Source organism: Pristiophorus japonicus, chromosome 29, assembly GCF_044704955.1.
Source record: "Pristiophorus japonicus isolate sPriJap1 chromosome 29, sPriJap1.hap1, whole genome shotgun sequence".
Lineage (NCBI taxonomy): Eukaryota > Metazoa > Chordata > Chondrichthyes > Pristiophoridae > Pristiophorus > Pristiophorus japonicus.
The window spans coordinates 12751355-12772721 of record NC_092005.1 but is presented as its reverse complement, the minus strand read 5'-3'; positions in this window follow the sequence as shown (position 1 = coordinate 12772721).

Sequence of the window (21367 nt, the reverse complement as noted above, 5' to 3'; positions counted from 1 at the left end):
AATGTTCTGTAGAGTGATGTGCAGAGTGATGTTTTCAATGTTGTGCAGAATGATGGACAGAGTGATTTTGTCAATGTTGTGTAGAATCATGTGTAGAGTGATGTTTACAATGTTGTGTAGAGTGATGTGTAGAGTGATGTTTTCAATGCTGTGTAGAGTGATGTATTGAGTGATGTTTTCAATGTTGTGTAGAGTGATGTTTTCAATAATCTGTAGAGTGATGTGCAGATTGATGTTTTCAATGTTGTGTAGAGTGATGTGTAGAGTGATGTTTTCAATGTTGTATAGAGTGATGTGTTGAGTGATGTTTTCAGTGTTGTGTAGAGTGATGTGTAGAGTGATGTTTTCAATGGTGTGTAGAGTGATGTGTAGAGTGATTGTTTCAATGTTGTGTCGAGTGATGTATAGAGTGTTGTTTTCAATCTTGTGTAGAGTGATGTGTAGAGTGATGTTTTCAAAGTTGTGTAGAGTGATGTGTAGAGTGATGTTTTCAATGTTGTGCAGAGTGATGTGTAGAGTGATGTTTTCAATGTAGTGTAGAGTGATGTTTTCAATGTTGTGTAGAGTGATGTGTAGAGTGATGTTTTCAATGTTGTGCAGAGTGATATGTAGAATGATGTTTTCAATGTTGTGTGGAGTGATGTGTAGAGTAATGTTTTCAATGTTGTGTAGAGTGATGTGTAGCGTGATATTGCAGTGTTGTGTGGCTTGATGTGTAGAGTGATGTTTTCAATATCGTATAGATTGATGTGTAGAGTGATGTTTTCAATGTTGCGTAGAGTGATGTGTAGAGTGATGTTTTCAATGTTGCGTAGATTGTTTTATAGCGTGATGTTTTCAATGTTGTGTAGAGTGCTGTGTCGAGTGATGTTTTCAATGTTGTGCAGAGTGATGTGTAGAGTGATGTTTTCAATGTTGTGCTGAGTGATGTGTAGACTGATGTTTTCAATGTTGTGTAGAGTGATGTGTAGAGTGATGTTTTCAATAATCTGTAGAGTGATGTGTAGATTGATGTTTTCAATGTTGTGTAGAGTGATGTTTAGAGTGATGTTTTCAATGTTGTGTAGATTGATGTGTTGAGTGATGATTTCAGTGTTGTGTAGAGTAATGTGTGGAGTGATGTTTTCAAAGGTGTGTAGAGTGATGTGTAGAGTGATGTTTACAATGTTGTGTAGAGTGATGTGCAGAGTGATTTTTTCAATGTTGTGTCGAGTGATTTGTAGAGTGTTGTTTTCAATCTTGTGTAGAGTGATGCGTAGAGTGATGTTTTCAAAGTTGTGTAGAGTGATGTGTAGAGTGATGTTTTCAATGTTGTGCAGAGTGATGTGTAGAGTGATGTTTTCAATGTTGTGCTGAGTGATGTGTAGAGTGATGTTTTCAATGTTGTGTAGAGTGATGTGTAGAGTGTTTTTTTCAATGTTGTGCAGAGTGAGGTGCAGAGTGATGTTTTCTCTGTTGTATAGAGTGATGTGTAGAGTGATGTTTTCAATGTTGTGTAGAGTGATGCGCAGAGTGATGTTTTCAATGTTGTGTAGAGTGATGTGTAGAGTGATGTTTTCAATGTTGTGAAGAGTGATGTGTAGAGTGATGTTTTCAATGTTGTGCAGAGTGATGTGTAGCGTGATATTTCAATGTTGTGTGGCGTGATGTGTAGAGTGTTGTTTTCAATCTTGTGTAGAGTCATGTGTAGAGTGATGTTTTCAATATAGTGTAGAGTGATGATTTCAATGTTGTGTAGAGTGATGTGTAGAGTTCTGTTTTCAATGTTGTGCACAGTGATATGTAGAATGATGTTTTCAATGTTGTGTGGAGTGATGTGTAGAGTAATGTTTTCAATGTTGTGTAGAGTGATGTGTAGCGTGATATTGCAATGTTGTGTGGCTTGATGTGTAGAGTGATGTTTTCAATATCGTATAGATTGATGTGTAGAGTGATGTTTTCAATGTTGTGTAGAGTGATGTGTAGAGTGATGTTTTCAATGCTGTGAGGAGTGATGTGTAGAGTGATGTTTTCGATGTTGTGCAGAGTGATGTGTAGCGTGATATTTCAATGTTGTGTGGCGTGATGTGTAGAGTGATGTTTTCAATATCGTATAGATTGATGTGTAGAGTGATGTTTTCAATGTTGTGTAGAGTGATGTGTAGAGTGATGTTTTCAATATTCTGTAGAGTGATGTGTAGAGTGATGTTTTCAAAGTCGTGTAGAGAGATGTGTTGAGTGATGTTTTCAGTGTTGTGTAGAGTGATTTGTAGAGTGTCGTTTTCAATGTTGTGTAGAATGATGTGTAGAGTGAATTTTTCAATGTTGTGTCGAGTGATGTAGAGAGTGATGTTTTCAATGTTGTGTGGAGTCATGTGTAGAGTGATGTTTTCAATGTAGTGTAGAGTGATGTTTTCAATGTTGTGTAGAGTGAAGTGTAGAGTGATGTTTTCAATGTTGTGTAGAATGTGTAGAGTGATGTTTTCAATGTTGTGTAGAGTGATGAGTAGAGTGATGTGATGTGTAAAGTAATGTTTTCAATGTCGTGCAGTGTGATACGTAGAGTGAAGTTTTCAATGTTGTGCAGAGTGATGTGTACAGCGATGTTTTCAAGGTTGTGCAGAGTGAGGTGCAGAGTGATGTTTTCTATGTTGTATATAGTGCTGTGTAGAGTGATGTTTTCAATGTTGTGCAGAGTGATGTGTAGAATGATGTTTTCAATGTTGTGCAGAGTGATGTTTAGAGTGATGTTTTCAATGTTGTGGAGAGTGATGTGTAGAGTGATATTTTCAATGTTCTGTAGAGTGATGTTTAGAGTGATATTTTCAATGTTGTGCAGAGTGATATGTAGAATGATGTTTTCAATGTTGTGTAGAGTCATGTGTCGAGTGATGTTTACAATGTTGTGTAGAGTGATGTATAGAGTGATGTTTTCAATATTGTGTCGAGTGATGTGTAGAGTGATGTTTTCAATGCTGTGTAGAGTGCTGTGTAGAGTGATGTTTTCAATATTGTGTAGAGTGATGTGCAGAGTGATGTTTTCAATGTTGTGTAGATTGTTGTGTAGAGTGATGTTTTCAATTTTGTGTAGAGTGATGTGTAGAGTGATGTTATCAATGTTGCGTAGATTTTTGTGCAGAGTGATGTTTTCAATGTTGTGTAGAGTGCTGTGTAGAGTGAGTTTTCAATATTGTGTAGAGTGGTGTGCAGAGTGATGTTTTCAATGTTGTGTAGAGTGATGTGTTGTGTGATGTTTTCAATGTTGTGTAAAGTGAAGTGTAGAGTGATGTTTTCAATGTTGTGTAGAGTGATGTGTAGAGTGATGTTTTCAATGGTGTGCAGAGTGATGTTTAGAGTGATGTTTTCAATGTTGTGCAGAGTGATGTGTAGAGTGATGTTTTCAATGTTGTGTAGAGTGATGTGTAGAGTGATGTTTTCAATGTTGTGCAGAGTGATCTGCAGAGTGATGTTTTCAATGTTGTGCAGAGTGATGTGTAGCGTTATATTTCAATGTTGTGGAGAGTGAGGTGTAGAGTGATGTTTTCAATGTTCTGTAGAGTGACGTATAGAGTGATGTATTCAATGTTGTGCAGAGTGGGATACAGAGTGATTTTTTCAATGTTGTGTAGAGTCATGTGCAGAGTGATGTTTACAATGTTGTGTAGAGTGATGTATAGAGTGATGTTTTCAGTGTTCTGTAGAGTGATATGTAGAGTAATGTATTCAATGTTGTGTCGAGTGATGTGTAGTGTGATTTTTTCAAATTTTTGTAGAGTGATGTGCAGAGTGATGTTCTCAATGTTGTGCAGAGTGATATGTAGAATGATGTTTACAAAGCAGTGTAGAGTGATGTATAGAGTAGTGTTTTCAATGTTGTGTAGAGTGATGTGTAGAGTGATGTTTTCAATGTTGTGCAGAGTGAGGTGCAGAGTGATGTTTTCTATGTTGTATAGAGTGATGTGTAGAGTGATGTTTTCAATGTTGTGCAGAGTGATATGTAGAGTGATGTTTTCAATGTTGTGTAGAGTGATGTGTAGAGTGATGTTTTCAATGTTGTGCAGAGTGATGTGTTGAATAATGATTTCAATGTTGTGTAGAGTGCTGTGTAGATTGATGTTTTCAATGTTGTGTCTAGTGATGTGTAGAATGATGTTTTCAATGTTGTGTAGAGTGATGTGTAGAGTTATGTTTTCAATGTTGTGCAGAGTGATGTGCAGAGTGATGATTCCAATGTTGTGTAGAGTGATGTGCAGAGTGATGTTCTCAATGTTGTGCAGAGTGATGTGTAGAGTGATGTTTACAATGCTGTGTAGAGTGATGTATAGAGTGATGTTTACAATGTTGTGTAGAGTGATGTGTACAGTAATGTTTTCAATATTCTGCAGAATGATGTGTGGATTGATGTTTTCAATGTTGTGTAGAGTGAAGTGTAGAGTGAATGTTTTCAATGTTGTGTAGATTGATGTGTAGAGTGATGTTTTCAATGTTGTGTAGAGTGATGTGTAGAGTGATGTGATATGTATAGTGATGTTTTCAATGTTGTGCAGGGTGATATGTAGAGTGATGTTTTCAATGTTGTGTAGAGTGATGTGTAGTGTGATGTTTTCAATGTTGTGCAGAGTGATATGTAGAGTGATCTTTTCAATGTTGTGTGGAGTGATGTGTAGAGTGATGTATTCAATATTGTATAGATTGATTTGTAGAGTGATGTTTTCAATGTTGTGTAGAGTGATGTGTAGAGTGATCTTTTCAATGTTGTGTAGATTGTTGTGTAGAGTGATGTTTTCAATGCTGTGCAGAGTGAGGTGCAGAGTGATGTTATCTATGTTGTATAGAGTGATGTGTAGAGTGATGTTTTCAATGTTGTGCAGAGTGATATGTAGAGTGATGTTTTCAATGTTGTGTAGAGTGATGTGTAGAGTGATGTTTTCAATGTTGTGCAGAGTGATGTGTTGAGTAATGATTTCAATGTTGTGTAGAGTGCTGTGGAGTATGATGTTTTCAATGTTGTGTCGAGTGATGTGTAGAGTGATGTTTTCAATGTTGTGTAGAGTGATGTGTAGAGTGATGTTTTCAATGATTTGCAGAGTGATGTGCAGAGTGATGATTTCAATGTTGTGTAGAGTGATGTGCAGAGTGATGTTCTCAATGTTGTGCAGAGTGATGTGTAGAGTGATGTTTACAATGCTGTGTAGAGTGATGTATAGAGTGACGTTTACAATGTTGTGTAGAGTGATGTGTACAGTGATGTTTTCAATATTCTGCAGAATGATGTGTAGATTGATGTTTTCAATGTTGTGTAGAGTGAAGTGTAGAGTTAATGTTTTCAATGTTGTGTACAATGATGTGTAGTGTGATGTTTTCAATGTTGTGTAGAGTGATGTGTAGAGTGATGTGATATGTATAGTGATGTTTTCAATATTGTGCAGAGTGATATGTAGAGTGATGTTTTCAATGTTGTGTAGAGTGATGTGCAGTGTGATGTTTTCAATGTTGTGCAGAGTGATATGTAGAGTGATGTTTTTTCAATGTTGTGTGGAGTGATGTGTAGAGTGATGTATTCAATATTGTATAGATTGATATGTAGAGTGATGTTTTCAATGTTGTGTAGAGTGATGTGTAGAGTGATCTTTTCAATGTTGTGTAGATTGTTGTGTAGAGTGATGTTTTCAATGTAGTGTAGAGTGATGTTTTCAATGTTGTGTAGAGTGAAGTGTAGAGTGATGTTTTCAATGTTGTGTAGAATGTGTAGAGTGATGTTTTCAATGTTGTGTAGAGTGATGAGTAGAGTGATGTGATGTGTAAAGTAATGTTTTCAATGTCGTGCAGTGTGATACGTAGAGTGAAGTTTTCAATGTTGTGCAGAGTGATGTGTACAGCGATGTTTTCAAGGTTGTGCAGAGTGAGGTGCAGAGTGATGTTTTCTATGTTGTATATAGTGCTGTGTAGAGTGATGTTTTCAATGTTGTGCAGAGTGATGTGTAGAATGATGTTTTCAATGTTGTGCAGAGTGATGTGTAGCGTGATATTTCAATGTTGTGGAGAGTGATGTGTAGAGTGATGTTTTCAATGTTCTGTAGAGTGATGTGCAGAGTGATGTTTTCAATGTTGTGCAGAATGATGGACAGAGTGATTTTGTCAATGTTGTGTAGAATCATGTGTAGAGTGATGTTTACAATGTTGTGTAGAGTGATGTGTAGAGTGATGTTTTCAATGCTGTGTAGAGTGATGTATTGAGTGATGTTTTCAATGTTGTGTAGAGTGATGTTTTCAATAATCTGTAGAGTGATGTGCAGATTGATGTTTTCAATGTTGTGTAGAGTGATGTGTAGAGTGATGTTTTCAATGTTGTATAGAGTGATGTGTTGAGTGATGTTTTCAGTGTTGTGTAGAGTGATGTGTAGAGTGATGTTTTCAATGGTGTGTAGAGTGATGTGTAGAGTGATTGTTTCAATGTTGTGTCGAGTGATGTATAGAGTGTTGTTTTCAATCTTGTGTAGAGTGATGTGTAGAGTGATGTTTTCAAAGTTGTGTAGAGTGATGTGTAGAGTGATGTTTTCAATGTTGTGCAGAGTGATGTGTAGAGTGATGTTTTCAATGTAGTGTAGAGTGATGTTTTCAATGTTGTGTAGAGTGATGTGTAGAGTGATGTTTTCAATGTTGTGCAGAGTGATATGTAGAATGATGTTTTCAATGTTGTGTGGAGTGATGTGTAGAGTAATGTTTTCAATGTTGTGTAGAGTGATGTGTAGCGTGATATTGCAGTGTTGTGTGGCTTGATGTGTAGAGTGATGTTTTCAATATCGTATAGATTGATGTGTAGAGTGATGTTTTCAATGTTGCGTAGAGTGATGTGTAGAGTGATGTTTTCAATGTTGCGTAGATTGTTTTATAGCGTGATGTTTTCAATGTTGTGTAGAGTGCTGTGTCGAGTGATGTTTTCAATGTTGTGCAGAGTGATGTGTAGAGTGATGTTTTCAATGTTGTGCTGAGTGATGTGTAGACTGATGTTTTCAATGTTGTGTAGAGTGATGTGTAGAGTGATGTTTTCAATAATCTGTAGAGTGATGTGTAGATTGATGTTTTCAATGTTGTGTAGAGTGATGTTTAGAGTGATGTTTTCAATGTTGTGTAGATTGATGTGTTGAGTGATGATTTCAGTGTTGTGTAGAGTAATGTGTGGAGTGATGTTTTCAAAGGTGTGTAGAGTGATGTGTAGAGTGATGTTTACAATGTTGTGTAGAGTGATGTGCAGAGTGATTTTTTCAATGTTGTGTCGAGTGATTTGTAGAGTGTTGTTTTCAATCTTGTGTAGAGTGATGCGTAGAGTGATGTTTTCAAAGTTGTGTAGAGTGATGTGTAGAGTGATGTTTTCAATGTTGTGCAGAGTGATGTGTAGAGTGATGTTTTCAATGTTGTGCTGAGTGATGTGTAGAGTGATGTTTTCAATGTTGTGTAGAGTGATGTGTAGAGTGTTTTTTTCAATGTTGTGCAGAGTGAGGTGCAGAGTGATGTTTTCTCTGTTGTATAGAGTGATGTGTAGAGTGATGTTTTCAATGTTGTGTAGAGTGATGCGCAGAGTGATGTTTTCAATGTTGTGTAGAGTGATGTGTAGAGTGATGTTTTCAATGTTGTGAAGAGTGATGTGTAGAGTGATGTTTTCAATGTTGTGCAGAGTGATGTGTAGCGTGATATTTCAATGTTGTGTGGCGTGATGTGTAGAGTGTTGTTTTCAATCTTGTGTAGAGTCATGTGTAGAGTGATGTTTTCAATATAGTGTAGAGTGATGATTTCAATGTTGTGTAGAGTGATGTGTAGAGTTCTGTTTTCAATATTGTGCACAGTGATATGTAGAATGATGTTTTCAATGTTGTGTGGAGTGATGTGTAGAGTAATGTTTTCAATGTTGTGTAGAGTGATGTGTAGCGTGATATTGCAATGTTGTGTGGCTTGATGTGTAGAGTGATGTTTTCAATATCGTATAGATTGATGTGTAGAGTGATGTTTTCAATGTTGTGTAGAGTGATGTGTAGAGTGATGTTTTCAATGCTGTGAGGAGTGATGTGTAGAGTGATGTTTTCGATGTTGTGCAGAGTGATGTGTAGCGTGATATTTCAATGTTGTGTGGCGTGATGTGTAGAGTGATGTTTTCAATATCGTATAGATTGATGTGTAGAGTGATGTTTTCAATGTTGTGTAGAGTGATGTGTAGAGTGATGTTTTCAATATTCTGTAGAGTGATGTGTAGAGTGATGTTTTCAAAGTCGTGTAGAGAGATGTGTTGAGTGATGTTTTCAGTGTTGTGTAGAGTGATTTGTAGAGTGTCGTTTTCAATGTTGTGTAGAATGATGTGTAGAGTGAATTTTTCAATGTTGTGTCGAGTGATGTAGAGAGTGATGTTTTCAATGTTGTGTGGAGTCATGTGTAGAGTGATGTTTTCAATGTAGTGTAGAGTGATGTTTTCAATGTTGTGTAGAGTGAAGTGTAGAGTGATGTTTTCAATGTTGTGTAGAATGTGTAGAGTGATGTTTTCAATGTTGTGTAGAGTGATGAGTAGAGTGATGTGATGTGTAAAGTAATGTTTTCAATGTCGTGCAGTGTGATACGTAGAGTGAAGTTTTCAATGTTGTGCAGAGTGATGTGTACAGCGATGTTTTCAAGGTTGTGCAGAGTGAGGTGCAGAGTGATGTTTTCTATGTTGTATATAGTGCTGTGTAGAGTGATGTTTTCAATGTTGTGCAGAGTGATGTGTAGCGTGATATTTCAATGTTGTGGAGAGTGATGTGTAGAGTGATGTTTTCAATGTTCTGTAGAGTGATGTGCAGAGTGATGTTTTCAATGTTGTGCAGAATGATGGACAGAGTGATTTTGTCAATGTTGTGTAGAATCATGTGTAGAGTGATGTTTACAATGTTGTGTAGAGTGATGTGTAGAGTGATGTTTTCAATGCTGTGTAGAGTGATGTATTGAGTGATGTTTTCAATGTTGTGTAGAGTGATGTTTTCAATAATCTGTAGAGTGATGTGCAGATTGATGTTTTCAATGTTGTGTAGAGTGATGTGTAGAGTGATGTTTTCAATGTTGTATAGAGTGATGTGTTGAGTGATGTTTTCAGTGTTGTGTAGAGTGATGTGTAGAGTGATGTTTTCAATGGTGTGTAGAGTGATGTGTAGAGTGATTGTTTCAATGTTGTGTCGAGTGATGTATAGAGTGTTGTTTTCAATCTTGTGTAGAGTGATGTGTAGAGTGATGTTTTCAAAGTTGTGTAGAGTGATGTGTAGAGTGATGTTTTCAATGTTGTGCAGAGTGATGTGTAGAGTGATGTTTTCAATGTAGTGTAGAGTGATGTTTTCAATGTTGTGTAGAGTGATGTGTAGAGTGATGTTTTCAATGTTGTGCAGAGTGATATGTAGAATGATGTTTTCAATGTTGTGTGGAGTGATGTGTAGAGTAATGTTTTCAATGTTGTGTAGAGTGATGTGTAGCGTGATATTGCAGTGTTGTGTGGCTTGATGTGTAGAGTGATGTTTTCAATATCGTATAGATTGATGTGTAGAGTGATGTTTTCAATGTTGCGTAGAGTGATGTGTAGAGTGATGTTTTCAATGTTGCGTAGATTGTTTTATAGCGTGATGTTTTCAATGTTGTGTAGAGTGCTGTGTCGAGTGATGTTTTCAATGTTGTGCAGAGTGATGTGTAGAGTGATGTTTTCAATGTTGTGCTGAGTGATGTGTAGACTGATGTTTTCAATGTTGTGTAGAGTGATGTGTAGAGTGATGTTTTCAATAATCTGTAGAGTGATGTGTAGATTGATGTTTTCAATGTTGTGTAGAGTGATGTTTAGAGTGATGTTTTCAATGTTGTGTAGATTGATGTGTTGAGTGATGATTTCAGTGTTGTGTAGAGTAATGTGTGGAGTGATGTTTTCAATGGTGTGTAGAGTGATGTGTAGAGTGATGTTTACAATGTTGTGTAGAGTGATGTGCAGAGTGATTTTTTCAATGTTGTGTCGAGTGATTTGTAGAGTGTTGTTTTCAATCTTGTGTAGAGTGATGCGTAGAGTGATGTTTTCAAAGTTGTGTAGAGTGATGTGTAGAGTGATGTTTTCAATGTTGTGCAGAGTGATGTGTAGAGTGATGTTTTCAATGTTGTGCTGAGTGATGTGTAGAGTGATGTTTTCAATGTTGTGTAGAGTGATGTGTAGAGTGTTTTTTTCAATGTTGTGCAGAGTGAGGTGCAGAGTGATGTTTTCTCTGTTGTATAGAGTGATGTGTAGAGTGATGTTTTCAATGTTGTGTAGAGTGATGCGCAGAGTGATGTTTTCAATGTTGTGTAGAGTGATGTGTAGAGTGATGTTTTCAATGTTGTGAAGAGTGATGTGTAGAGTGATGTTTTCAATGTTGTGCAGAGTGATGTGTAGCGTGATATTTCAATGTTGTGTGGCGTGATGTGTAGAGTGTTGTTTTCAATCTTGTGTAGAGTCATGTGTAGAGTGATGTTTTCAATATAGTGTAGAGTGATGATTTCAATGTTGTGTAGAGTGATGTGTAGAGTTCTGTTTTCAATGTTGTGCACAGTGATATGTAGAATGATGTTTTCAATGTTGTGTGGAGTGATGTGTAGAGTAATGTTTTCAATGTTGTGTAGAGTGATGTGTAGCGTGATATTGCAATGTTGTGTGGCTTGATGTGTAGAGTGATGTTTTCAATATCGTATAGATTGATGTGTAGAGTGATGTTTTCAATGTTGTGTAGAGTGATGTGTAGAGTGATGTTTTCAATGCTGTGAGGAGTGATGTGTAGAGTGATGTTTTCGATGTTGTGCAGAGTGATGTGTAGCGTGATATTTCAATGTTGTGTGGCGTGATGTGTAGAGTGATGTTTTCAATATCGTATAGATTGATGTGTAGAGTGATGTTTTCAATGTTGTGTAGAGTGATGTGTAGAGTGATGTTTTCAATATTCTGTAGAGTGATGTGTAGAGTGATGTTTTCAAAGTCGTGTAGAGAGATGTGTTGAGTGATGTTTTCAGTGTTGTGTAGAGTGATTTGTAGAGTGTCGTTTTCAATGTTGTGTAGAATGATGTGTAGAGTGAATTTTTCAATGTTGTGTCGAGTGATGTAGAGAGTGATGTTTTCAATGTTGTGTGGAGTCATGTGTAGAGTGATGTTTTCAATGTAGTGTAGAGTGATGTTTTCAATGTTGTGTAGAGTGAAGTGTAGAGTGATGTTTTCAATGTTGTGTAGAATGTGTAGAGTGATGTTTTCAATGTTGTGTAGAGTGATGAGTAGAGTGATGTGATGTGTAAAGTAATGTTTTCAATGTCGTGCAGTGTGATACGTAGAGTGAAGTTTTCAATGTTGTGCAGAGTGATGTGTACAGCGATGTTTTCAAGGTTGTGCAGAGTGAGGTGCAGAGTGATGTTTTCTATGTTGTATATAGTGCTGTGTAGAGTGATGTTTTCAATGTTGTGCAGAGTGATGTGTAGAATGATGTTTTCAATGTTGTGCAGAGTGATGTGTAGCGTGATATTTCAATGTTGTGGAGAGTGATGTGTAGAGTGATGTTTTCAATGTTCTGTAGAGTGATGTGCAGAGTGATGTTTTCAATGTTGTGCAGAATGATGGACAGAGTGATTTTGTCAATGTTGTGTAGAATCATGTGTAGAGTGATGTTTACAATGTTGTGTAGAGTGATGTGTAGAGTGATGTTTTCAATGCTGTGTAGAGTGATGTATTGAGTGATGTTTTCAATGTTGTGTAGAGTGATGTTTTCAATAATCTGTAGAGTGATGTGCAGATTGATGTTTTCAATGTTGTGTAGAGTGATGTGTAGAGTGATGTTTTCAATGTTGTATAGAGTGATGTGTTGAGTGATGTTTTCAGTGTTGTGTAGAGTGATGTGTAGAGTGATGTTTTCAATGGTGTGTAGAGTGATGTGTAGAGTGATTGTTTCAATGTTCTGTCGAGTGATGTATAGAGTGTTGTTTTCAATCTTGTGTAGAGTGATGTGTAGAGTGATGTTTTCAAAGTTGTGTAGAGTGATGTGTAGAGTGATGTTTTCAATGTTGTGCAGAGTGATGTGTAGAGTGATGTTTTCAATGTAGTGTAGAGTGATGTTTTCAATGTTGTGTAGAGTGATGTGTAGAGTGATGTTTTCAATGTTGTGCAGAGTGATATGTAGAATGATGTTTTCAATGTTGTGTGGAGTGATGTGTAGAGTAATGTTTTCAATGTTGTGTAGAGTGATGTGTAGCGTGATATTGCAGTGTTGTGTGGCTTGATGTGTAGAGTGATGTTTTCAATATCGTATAGATTGATGTGTAGAGTGATGTTTTCAATGTTGCGTAGAGTGATGTGTAGAGTGATGTTTTCAATGTTGCGTAGATTGTTTTATAGCGTGATGTTTTCAATGTTGTGTAGAGTGCTGTGTCGAGTGATGTTTTCAATGTTGTGCAGAGTGATGTGTAGAGTGATGTTTTCAATGTTGTGCTGAGTGATGTGTAGACTGATGTTTTCAATGTTGTGTAGAGTGATGTGTAGAGTGATGTTTTCAATAATCTGTAGAGTGATGTGTAGATTGATGTTTTCAATGTTGTGTAGAGTGATGTTTAGAGTGATGTTTTCAATGTTGTGTAGATTGATGTGTTGAGTGATGATTTCAGTGTTGTGTAGAGTAATGTGTGGAGTGATGTTTTCAAAGGTGTGTAGAGTGATGTGTAGAGTGATGTTTACAATGTTGTGTAGAGTGATGTGCAGAGTGATTTTTTCAATGTTGTGTCGAGTGATTTGTAGAGTGTTGTTTTCAATCTTGTGTAGAGTGATGCGTAGAGTGATGTTTTCAAAGTTGTGTAGAGTGATGTGTAGAGTGATGTTTTCAATGTTGTGCAGAGTGATGTGTAGAGTGATGTTTTCAATGTTGTGCTGAGTGATGTGTAGAGTGATGTTTTCAATGTTGTGTAGAGTGATGTGTAGAGTGATGTTTTCAATGTTGTGCAGAGTGATGTGTAGCGTGATATTTCAATGTTGTGTGGCGTGATGTGTAGAGTGTTGTTTTCAATCTTGTGTAGAGTCATGTGTAGAGTGATGTTTTCAATATAGTGTAGAGTGATGTGTAGAGTGATGTTTTCAATGTTGCGTAGATTGTTTTATAGCGTGATGTTTTCAATGTTGTGTAGAGTGCTGTGTCGAGTGATGTTTTCAATGTTGTGCAGAGTGATGTGTAGAGTGATGTTTTCAATGTTGTGCTGAGTGATGTGTAGACTGATGTTTTCAATGTTGTGTAGAGTGATGTGTAGAGTGATGTTTTCAATAATCTGTAGAGTGATGTGTAGATTGATGTTTTCAATGTTGTGTAGAGTGATGTTTAGAGTGATGTTTTCAATGTTGTGTAGATTGATGTGTTGAGTGATGATTTCAGTGTTGTGTAGAGTAATGTGTGGAGTGATGTTTTCAAAGGTGTGTAGAGTGATGTGTAGAGTGATGTTTACAATGTTGTGTAGAGTGATGTGCAGAGTGATTTTTTCAATGTTGTGTCGAGTGATTTGTAGAGTGTTGTTTTCAATCTTGTGTAGAGTGATGCGTAGAGTGATGTTTTCAAAGTTGTGTAGAGTGATGTGTAGAGTGATGTTTTCAATGTTGTGCAGAGTGATGTGTAGAGTGATGTTTTCAATGTTGTGCTGAGTGATGTGTAGAGTGATGTTTTCAATGTTGTGTAGAGTGATGTGTAGAGTGATGTTTTCAATGTTGTGCAGAGTGATGTGTAGCGTGATATTTCAATGTTGTGTGGCGTGATGTGTAGAGTGTTGTTTTCAATCTTGTGTAGAGTCATGTGTAGAGTGATGTTTTCAATATAGTGTAGAGTGATGATTTCAATGTTGTGTAGAGTGATGTGTAGAGTTCTGTTTTCAATGTTGTGCACAGTGATATGTAGAATGATGTTTTCAATGTTGTGTGGAGTGATGTGTAGAGTAATGTTTTCAATGTTGTGTAGAGTGATGTGTAGCGTGATATTGCAATGTTGTGTGGCTTGATGTGTAGAGTGATGTTTTCAATATCGTATAGATTGATGTGTAGAGTGATGTTTTCAATGTTGCGTAGAGTGATGTGTAGAGTGATGTTTTCAATGTTGCGTAGATTGTTTTGTAGCGTGATGTTTTCAATGTTGTGTAGAGTGCTGTGTCGAGTGATGTTTTCAATGTTGTGCAGAGTGATGTGTAGAGTGATGTTTTCAATGTTGTGCTGAGTGATGTGTAGACTGATGTTTTCAATGTTGTGTAGAGTGATGTGTAGAGTGATGTTTTCAATAATCTGTAGAGTGATGTGTAGATTGATGTTTTCAATGTTGTGTAGAGTGATGTTTAGAGTGATGTTTTCAATGTTGTGTAGATTGATGTGTTGAGTGATGATTTCAGTGTTGTGTAGAGTAATGTGTGGAGTGATGTTTTCAATGGTGTGTAGAGTGATGTGTAGAGTGATGTTTACAATGTTGTGTAGAGTGATGTGCAGAGTGATTTTTTCAATGTTGTGTCGAGTGATTTGTAGAGTGTTGTTTTCAATCTTGTGTAGAGTGATGCGTAGAGTGATGTTTTCAAAGTTGTGTAGAGTGATGTGTAGAGTGATGTTTACAATGTTGTGCAGAGTGATGTGTAGAGCGATATTTTCAATGTTGTGCTGAGTGATGTGTAGAGTGATGTTTTCAATGTTGTGTAGAGTGATGTGTAGAGTGTTTTTTTCAATGTTGTGCAGAGTGAGGTGCAGAGTGATGTTTTCTCTGTTGTATAGAGTGATGTGTAGAGTGATGTTTTCAATGTTGTGTAGAGTGATGCGCAGAGTGATGTTTTCAATGTTGTGTAGAGTGATGTGTAGAGTGATGTTTTCAATGTTGTGAAGAGTGATGTGTAGAGTGATGTTTTCAATGTTGTGCAGAGTGATGTGTAGCGTGATATTTCAATGTTGTGTGGCGTGATGTGTAGAGTGTTTATTTCAATCTTGTGTAGAGTCATGTGTAGAGTGATGTTTTCAATATAGTGTAGAGTGATGATTTCAATGTTGTGTTGAGTGATGTGTAGAGTGATGTTTACAATGTTGTGTAGAGTGATGTGTAGAATGATGTTTTCAATGTTGTGTGGAGTGATATGTAGAGTGATATTTTCAATATTGTATAGATTGATGTGTAAAGTGATCTTTTCAATGTTGTGTAGAGCGATGTGTAGAGTGATGTTTTCAATAATCTGTAGAGTGCTGTGTAGATTGATGTTTTCAATGTTGTGTAGAGTGATGTGTAGAGTGATGTTTTCAATGTTGTGTAGATTGATGTGTTGAGTGATGTTTTCAGTGTTGTGTAGAGTGATGTGTAGAGTGATGTTTTCAATGGTGTGTAGAGTGATGTGTAGAGTGATGTTTACAATGTTGTGTAGAGTGATGTGCAGAGTGATTTTTTCAATGTTGTATCGAGTGATTTGTAGAGTGCTGTTTTCAATCTTGTGTAGAGTGATGCGTAGAGTGATGTTTTCAATGTAGTGTAGAGTGATATTTTCAATGTTGTGTAGAGTGAAGTGTAGAGTGATGTTTTCAATGTTGTGCAGAGTGATGTGTAGAGTGATGTTTTCCATGTTGTGCAGAGTGATATGTAGAATGATGTTTTCAATGTTGTGTGGAGTGATGTGTAGACTGATGTTTCCAATAGTGTATAGATTGATGTGTAGAGTGATGTTTTAAATGTTGTTTGAGTGATGTGTAGAGTGATGTTTACAATGTTGTGTAGAGTGATGTGTTGAGTGATGTATTCAATGTTGTGTAGATTGTTGTGTAGAGTGATGTTTTCAATGTTGTGTCGAGTGAAGTGTAGAGTTATGTTTTCAATAGTGTGCAGAGTGATGCGTAGAGTGATGTTTACAATGTCGTGTCGAGTGATGTGTAGAGTGATATGTTCAATGTTGTGTGGAGTGATGTGTAGAGTGATGTTTTCAATGTTGTGCAGAGTGAGATGCAGAGTGATGTTTTCTATGTTGTATAGAGTGATGTTTTCAATGTTGTGCAGAGTGATGTGTAGAGTGATGTTTTCAATGTTGTGTTGAGTGGTGTGTAGAGTGATGTTTTCAATGTTGTGCAGAGTGATGTGTAGAGTGATGTTTTCAATGTTGTGTAGATTGATGTGTTGAGTGATGATTTCAGTGTAGTGTAGAGTAATGTGTGGAGTGATGTTTTCAAAGGTGTGTAGAGTGATGTGTTGAGTGATGTTTTCAGTGTTGTGTAGAGTGATGTGTAGAGTGATGTTTTCAATGGTGTGTAGAGTGATGTGTAGAGTGATTTTTTCAATGTTGTGTCAAGTGATGTATAGAGTGTTGTTTTCAATGTTGTGTAGAGTGCTGTGTAGAGAGATATTTTCAATGTAGTGTAGAGTGATGTTTTCAATGTTGTGTAGAGTGATGTGTAGAGTGATGTTTTCAATGTTGTGCAGAGTGATATGTAGAATGATGTTTTCAATGTTGTGTGGAGTGATGTGTAGAGTGATGTTTTCAATGTTGTGTAGAGTGATGTGTAGAGTGATGTTTTCAATGTTGTGAAGAGTGATGTGTAGAGTGATGTTTTCGATGTTGTGCAGAGTGATGTGTAGCGTGATATTTCAATGTTGTGTGGCTTGATGTGTAGAGTGATGTTTTCAATATCGTATAGATTGATGTGTAGAGTGATGTTTTCAATGTTGCGTAGAGTGATGTGTAGAGTGATGTTTTCAATGTTGCGTAGATTGTTTTGTAGCGTGATGTTTTCAATGTTCTGTAGAGTGCTGTGTCGAGTGATGTTTTCAATGTTGTGCAGAGTGATGTGTAGAGTGATGTTTTCAATGTTGTGCAGAGTGATGTGTAGCGTGATATTTCAATGTTGTGTGGCGTGATGTGTAGAGTGTTGTTTTCAATCTTGTGTAGAGTCATGTGTAGAGTGATGTTTTCAATATAGTGTAGAGTGATGATTTCAATGTTGTGTTGAGTGATGTGTAGAGTGATGTTTACAATGTTGTGTAGAGTGATGTGTAGAATGATGTTTTCAATGTTGTGTGGAGTGATGTGTAGAGTGATATTTTCAATATTGTATAGATTGATGTGTAACGTGATCTTTTCAATGTTGTGTAGAGTGATGTGTAGAGTGATGTTTTCAATAATCTGTAGAGTGCTGTGTAGATTGATGTTTTCAATGTTGTGTAGAGTGATGTGTAGAGTGATGTTTTCAATGTTGTGTAGATTGATGTGTTGAGTGATGTTTTCAGTGTTGTGTAGAGTGATGTGTAGAGTGATGTTTTCAATGGTGTGTAGAGTGATGTGTAGAGTGATGTTTACAATGTTGTGTAGAGTGATGTGCAGAGTGATTTTTTCAATGTTGTATCGAGTGATTTGTAGAGTGCTGTTTTCAATCTTGTGTAGAGTGATGCGTAGAGTGATGTTTTCAATGTAGTGTAGAGTGATATTTTCAATGTTGTGTAGAGTGAAGTGTAGAGTGATGTTTTCAATGGTGTGTAGAGTGATGTGTAGAGTGATGTTTTCCATGTTGTGTAGAGTGATATGTAGAATGATGTTTTCAATGTTGTGTGGAGTGATGTGTAGACTGATGTTTCCAATAGTGTATAGATTGATGTGTAGAGTGATGTTTTAAATGTTGTTTGAGTGATGTGTAGAGTGATGTTTACAATGTTGTGTAGAGTGATGTGTTGAGTGATGTATTCAATGTTGTGTAGATTGTTGTGTAGAGTGATGTTTTCAATGTTGTGTCGAGTGAAGTGTAGAGTTATGTTTTCAATAGTGTGCAGAGTGATGCGTAGAGTGATGTTTACAATGTCGTGTCGAGTGATGTGTAGAGTGATATGTTCAATGTTGTGTGGAGTGATGTGTAGAGTGATGTTTTCAATGTTGTGCAGAGTGAGATGCAGAGTGATGTTTTCTATGTTGTACAGAGTGATGTTTTCAATGTTGTGCAGAGTGATGTGTAGAGTGATGTTTTCAATGTTGTGTTGAGTGGTGTGTAGAGTGATGTTTTCAATGTTGTGCAGAGTGATGTGTAGAGTGATGTTTTCAATGTTGTGTAGATTGATGTGTTGAGTGATGATTTCAGTGTTGTGCAGAGTAATGTGTGGAGTGATGTTTTCAAAGGTGTGTAGAGTGATGTGTTGGGTGATGTTTTCAGTGTTGTGTAGAGTGATGTGTAGAGTGATGTTTTCAATGGTGTGTAGAGTGATGTGTAGAGTGATTTTTTCAATGTTGTGTCGAGTGATGTATAGAGTGTTGTTTTCAATCTTGTGTCGAGTGATGTGTAGAGAGATGTTTTCAATGTAGTGTAGAGTGATGTTTTCAATGTTGTGTAGAGTGATGTGTAGAGTGATGTTTTCAATGTTGTGCAGAGTGATATGTAGAATGATGTTTTCAATGTTGTGTGGAGTGATGTGTAGAGTGATGTTTTCAATGTTGCGTAGAGTGATGTGTAGAGTGATGTTTTCAATGTTGCGTAGATTGTGTTGTAGCGTGATGTTTTCAATGTTCTGTAGAGTGCTGTGTCGAGTGATGTTTTCAATGTTGTGCAGAGTGATGTGTAGAGTGATGTTTTCAATGTTGTGCTGAGTGATGTGTAGAGTGATGTTTTCAATGTTGTGTAGAGTGATATGTAGTGTGATGTTTTCAATGTTGTGCAGAGTGAGATGCAGAGTGATGTTTTCTATGTTGTATAGAGTGATGTGTATATAGATGTTTTCAATGTTGTGCAGAGTGATGTGTAGAGTGATGTTTTCAATGTTGTGTAGAGTGATGTGTAGAGTGCTGTTTTCAATGTTGTGCAGAGTGATATGTAGAATGATGTTTTCAATGTTGTGTGGAGTGATGTGTAGAGTGATGTTTTCAATATTGTATAGATTCATGTTTAAAGTGATGTTTTCAATGTTGTGTAGAGTGATGTACAGAGTGATTTTTTTCAATGTTGTGAAGAGTCATGTGTAGAGCGATGTTTACAATGTTGTGTAGAGTGATGTGTAGAGTGATGTTTTCAATGTTGTGTAGAGTCATGTGTAGAGTGATGTTTTCAATGTTGTGCAGAGTGAGGTGCAGAGTGATGTTTTCAATGTTGTGTAGAGTGATGTGTAGAGTGATGTTTTCAATAATCTGTAGAGTGATGTGTAGATTGATGTTTTCAATGTTGTGTAGAGTGATGTTTAGAGTGATGTTTTCAATGTTGTGTAGATTGATGTGTTGAGTGATGATTTCAATGTTGTGTAGAGTAATGTGTGGAGTGATGTTTTCAATGTTGTGTAGAGTGATGTGTAGAGTGATGTTTTCCATGTTGTGCAGAGTGATATGTAGAATGATGTTTTCAATGTTGTGTGGAGTGATGTGTAGACTGATGTTTCCAATAGTGTATAGATTGATGTGTAGAGTGATGTTTTCAATGTTGTGTAGAGTGATGTGTAGAGTGATGTTTTCAATGTTGTGTAGATTGTTGTGTAGAGTGATGTTTTCAATGTTGTGTCGAGTGCAGTGTAGAGTGATGTTTTAAATGTTGTTTGAGTGATGTGTAGAGTGATGTTTACAATGTTGTGTAGAGTGATGTGTTGAGTGATGTATTCAACGTTGTGTAGATTGTTGTGTAGAGTGATGTTTTCAATGTTGTGTCGAGTGAAGTGTAGAGTTATGTTTTCAATAGTGTGCAGAGTGATGCGTAGAGTGATGTTTACAATGTCGTGTCGAGTGATGTGTAGAGTGATATGTTCAATGTTGTTTGGAGTGATGTGTAGAGTGATGTTTTCAATGTTGTGCAGAGTGAGATGCAGAGTGATGTTTTCTATGTTGTATAGAGTGATGTTTTCAATGTTGTGCAGAGTGATGTGTAGAGTGATGTTTTCAATGTTGTGTAGAGTGGTGTGTAGATTGATGTTTTCAATGTTGTGCAGAGTGATGTGTAGAGTGATGTTTTCAATGTTGTACAGAGTGATGTGTAGCGTGATATTTCAATGTTGTGTCGAGTGATGTATAGAGTGATGTTTTCAATGTTGTGTAGATTGTTGTGTAGAGTGATGTTTTCAATGTTGTGTAGAGTGCTGTGTAGAGTGATGTTTTCAATATTGTGTAGAGTGATGTGCAGAGTGATGTTTTTAATGTTGTGTAGAGTGATGTGTTGAGTGATGTTGTCAATGTTGTGTAAAGTGAAGTGGAGAGTGATGTTTTCAATGTTGTGTAGAGTACTGTGTAGAGTGATGTTTTCAATGTTGTGCAGAGTGATATGTAGAGTGATGTTTTCAATGTTGTGCAGAGTGATGTGTAGAGTGATGTTTTCAATATTGTGTAGAGTGATGTGTAGAGTGATGTTTTCAATGTTGTGCAGAGTGATGTGTAGCGTTATATTTCAATGTTGTGGAGAGTGATGTGTAGAGTGATGTTTTCAATGTTGTGTAGAGTGAAGTGTAGAGTGATGTTTTCAATGGTGTGCAGAGTGATGTGTAGATTGATGTTTTCAATGTTGTGTAGATTGTTGTGTAGAGTGATGTTTTCAATGTTGTGTAGAGTGAAGTGTAGAGTGATGTTTTCAATGGTGTGCAGAGTGATGTGTAGAGTGATGTTTACAATGTTGTGTCGAGTGATGTTTAGAGTGATGTTTTCAATGTTCTGTGGAGTGATGTGTAGATTTATGTTTTCAATGTTGTTTAGAGTGAAGTGTTGAGTGATGTTTTCAGTGTTGTGTAGAGTGATGTGTGGAGTGATATTTTCAATGTTGTGTAGAGTGATGTGTAGAGTGATGTTTTCAATGTTGTGCAGAGTGATGTGTAGAGTGATGCTTTCAATGTTGTGCAGAGTGGTGTATAGAATGATGTCTTCAATGTTGTGTAGAGTGATGTGTAGAGTGATGTTTTCAATGTTGTGCAGAGTGATGTGCAGAGTGATGTTTTCAATGTTGTGCAGAGTGATGTGCATAGTGATGTTTTCAATGTTGTGTCGAGTGATGTGTAGAGTGATGTTTTCAATGTTGTGTAGAGTGATGTGTAGAGTGATGTTTTCAATGTTTTGCAGAGTGATGTGTAGTGTGATGATTTCAATGTTGTGTAGAGTGCTGTGCAGAGTGATGTTTTCAATGTTGTGTAGAGTGATGTGTTGAGTGATGTTTTCAATGATGTGTAAAGTGCTGTGTAGAGTGATGTTTTCAATATTGTGTAGAGTGATGTGCAGAGTGATGTTTTCAATGTTGTGTAGAGTGATGTGTTGAGTGATGTTTTCAATGTTGTGTAAAGTGAAGTGGAGAGTGATGTTTTCAATGTTGTGTAGAGTGCTGTGTTGAGTGATGTTTTCAATGTTGTGCTGAGTGATATGTAGAGTGATGTTTTCAATGTTGTGCAGAGTGATGTGTAGAGTGATGTTTTCA